At 47.3% G+C, this 3,651-nt stretch overlaps 1 pseudogene; it reads left to right on the forward strand.

Annotated features, from left to right (window-relative positions):
* Positions 1 to 2,691: 2,691 nt before the first annotated feature.
* On the forward strand, positions 2,692 to 3,279 carry LOC147449383 (uncharacterized; annotated as a pseudogene).
* Positions 3,280 to 3,651: the final 372 nt, after the last annotated feature.

Consider the following 3,651-nt stretch of genomic DNA (forward strand, 5'->3'; position numbering starts at 1 on the left):
ATTTTTTCTCTTTTTATGAAAGGATGAAGAGGTTATGGTAATATGAATTTGATTCTAGAGAGAGAAATTGAGCTATATGTGTGTAGAGATGATAATCTTTTGAGCTATGGAGTAAGGAGAGATGGAAATGGTGAAGAAGATGAAGTAAGCCATGAAAGTTGTAGGTTTGAGTGAGGGATGGAGAGGGAATGAGTGTATGTGCGTGAAAGTGGAAAAGGAGGTGAGAGAAGACTATGGGTTAGTTTGTGAGAAAAGTGGGCAGACTGGGGTCCACTCAAAAAATCTTATCTCACAGTTGGTAGCTCCAAAAATCATGAAAAAATTTGAGGTGATTATTTAGATTGTGGGCTACATTTTCTCTGTTGATTACTTCTTCAAATTCCGAGCGGAGATAGGTGCCAAAATTCTCACCAAAAAGCTTGTTTTTTATGCCTGCCAAAGTCTTTTAGTGGCCCCCTCCTTTGTTGAATTTGTATAATGTATCCAAGAGTGAGCCCCTCCTTTGTCATATCATAATACAAAGCATCCAAGTTGCCCTTTACACATACATGGAGGAGGATTATTGGTGAATAAAGCAATATATACATGGTGGGACTAGTATATGGATTATTCATGGATTTTAGCTCAATGAGCACATGGGGGGACGGTTAACGAGCGAGCTCAACGAAGCGAGCTTTGGAGCGAGCTTTTTTTTTTTTTCATCCCACCACCACTACCTCCCATTGCCGCCTCTTAACAACCATCACCACCCACCACCCTAGCCCACCACTAGTGGTTAGTGGTGCTAACTTACTACCACCATGTGCCACCCCTACTCCTACCACCACCGCCCATTGCTGCCCCACCCTCCAGTGGAGTAGCCAAGGACCTCCTCTCTCTCTCTCTCTCTCTCCCTCTCTCTCCCCACCTTTCTCTCGTGTTGTCTTCCCTCTGTGCGTGTGTCTCTCTCTCGTTGTCTCCCCCTCCCACCCCCTACCCACTCCCCCTCTCTCTCTCTCTCTCTCTCTCTCTCTCTCTCTCTCTCTCTACTTTTCAATAACATTAAAATTCTCCTCTCTTTCCCTCTGTCTCTCTAAAAAAACCTAAAACATTAGCGATTTTGCTAGTTCCTTTGGTTTTTTTTTTTTTAAAGCAGACCCTCTCACCGCTCCCCTTCTCTCCGTCTCATGATCCCTCCAACCCATTCCCTCTCTTGCCCCTTGTTCTCTGTCTCTCTCTCTCTCTCTCTCTCTCTCTCTCTCTCTCTCTCTCTCTCTCTCTCTCTCTCTAGCCCACCTCTTTCCTCTCTCTGGCCCCCACCTGTTGCTCGACGTCCGCCCCTCCCTCTTTCCTAGCTTCGATCCTCCCCCCCCCCCCTCTCTCTCTCTCTCTCTCCCTCTCTCTCTCTCTATATATATATAGATATATATATACATATACGTCCTCGTCTCTCTCTCTCTCTCTCTCTCTCTCTCTCTCTCTCTCTCTCTCTCTCTCTCTGGCTATACCCCCCTCCACTTGCCACCCCTATTCCCTTTCTCTCTCTTTACTCCCACCACATCACCCCTTGAGCCCCTCCAACCCTAGAGAGAAATGAAACGAAATGGAATGAATTGTTATATTAGCTAAAATGGAATGAAATGCTATATTAAGAATTTTCATAGGTAAAAATGACATATGAGACCAATTTGATACAGTCTTTGTGGATATAATACAATGCATGGTTACAAAGGAAAATGAGAGAGAAAGAGGGGGGAGGGGAGGGGAGAGAGAGAGAGAGAGAGAGAGAGAGAGAGAGAGAGGGAGCGAAGGGAGGGGCTAGCGGGAGAGGGAGAGGTAGATAGATAGATTTTATATCGTTATTGGACGTCAAATATGACATATGGGACCAAAATTACATGTGATGTAGTATTTGTATCGCTGATGAGTGATTCTTGATAGTCCAAAATTGTGGTGATGAGAGTCGCAATGGAGAGCCCACACTATGGCTCGGAGAGGAAAGTGTGTAGGTCTAGGTCATGGCTGAAAATGTGAAGGAAGTAAGTGTGGATGTGACCAAAATCTGAGCACTCTAGAAGTGTGTGGTACTCAGACTCTCGAACTTGAAGAGAGAGAGAGAGAGAGAGAGGCGGGGCGGGGGGGAGGGGGGGGTTCTGAGAGGGGGAGAGTGGAGTGTAGGTTTTTTTTTTATATATTAAGGGAAAGAAATGGAGTGTTAGGGGGTGCTTAGGCCCATAAAAAAAAAAGAAAAAAAAGCCATCCAAAGCTTTCACAATCCCCCCCCCCCTCACGTGCCCAACCTTGCCCTTCCCTTGCAGACCCCTCTCCCCCCTTCTCTCTCTCTCTCTCTCTCTCTCTCTCTCTCTCTCTCTCTCTCTCTCTCTCTCTCTCTCTCTCTCTCTCTCTCTCTCTCTCTCTCTCTCTCTCTCTAGCAGAGGAACCCTTCTCCTTCACGCTGGTCGACCTTCCCCTGGGCGAGGGGCAGCCCCGAGGGGAGGTCCCGTCAGCCACAGTGCAACCCCCTCCTCTATCGCCAGACAGCATCTCGTAAGCCTCGATAGTCTGCTAAGCCTCTCAACCCCTCTCCGTGATAGTCTGCTGAGCCTCTCAACCCCTCCTCGCGCTGCCTGCCGACTCAACCCTTCCCGACACTTTGAAAACTTTCTCCAGGTTTGCCCACTAAGGTCTACCTCAAGGAGTCATTCCCACATGATGCAGTGAGAGAAGTCCTCCACACCAATCAAGCTGACATGCCTCTTTGTGCCCACTCCACGGGTGGATCCGACAGACCTCCTCCGAGTGCAACTATGAGAACTCAGAGATGAAAACACGAAACTCAAGGGGCGTCTCGAGGCCTTGGAGACCCGCATCACCCTCTTGGAGTCACAAAAGAAAATCGACATGAAGCATATCCTTGCCCGAGCAAAGGAAGTTGAGCACACGCTCACCGCAAGTATGGCAAATATTGCCACTCAAGTCAACGCAGCAACCACCGTTGTATCTTCCAAGGTAGAAGAATGCATTCAAGAACATCATCAACAAAAAGGATTGGCGCTATCCCTCCACATCGGGGGCTTACCCTCTACTTGGTGGGAGGACGATGATTGCACTTCCACCTTAGCCAATCTCAACCAAGCCATTCAGCCAACTGAGTTTGATCCTAACACAATCGAGAAGGTCCATCATCACCACCACAACAACCAAGGTACCCTCTTCTTCAAAAACAAAGAGGCTCGTAAAGCACTTTTACAGCAAGCTCGACTACTCAAGGGCTCCAAAATTTGGATCAGCGAGCCTTGACCCCGCCCAACTCAAAATCAAGAAACAAGAACTCTAAAAGATGCATGATTCTCGAGCAGCAGGTAAATGGGCCATCTATCGAGGTGGCAAGGCCATTACTGATGAATTTCGAGTTCCAAGGACTCCCATACCACCCTCCCCCACACACTCTCCCCCACTCCCTAAGTGACGTAGGTCACAACTTTGTTGTATCCGCATCTAGTCATATTCCAATGTACCCTCTTGGTAAGAGGCCCCATGTATGTTTTCTTGGTCCCATAGGTCCTATTTGACCTCTGAGGACAATAATGAAATCTATCTATCTCTCTGTCTCTCTCTCCTTCTCTCTCATTTTATTTTGTACTAAGACATTGTATTAGTTCCACCAAGAAT

This window comes from Adiantum capillus-veneris, chromosome 10, assembly GCF_014529385.1.
Source record: "Adiantum capillus-veneris isolate H3 chromosome 10, ASM1452938v2, whole genome shotgun sequence".
Taxonomy (NCBI): domain Eukaryota; kingdom Viridiplantae; phylum Streptophyta; class Polypodiopsida; order Polypodiales; family Pteridaceae; genus Adiantum; species Adiantum capillus-veneris.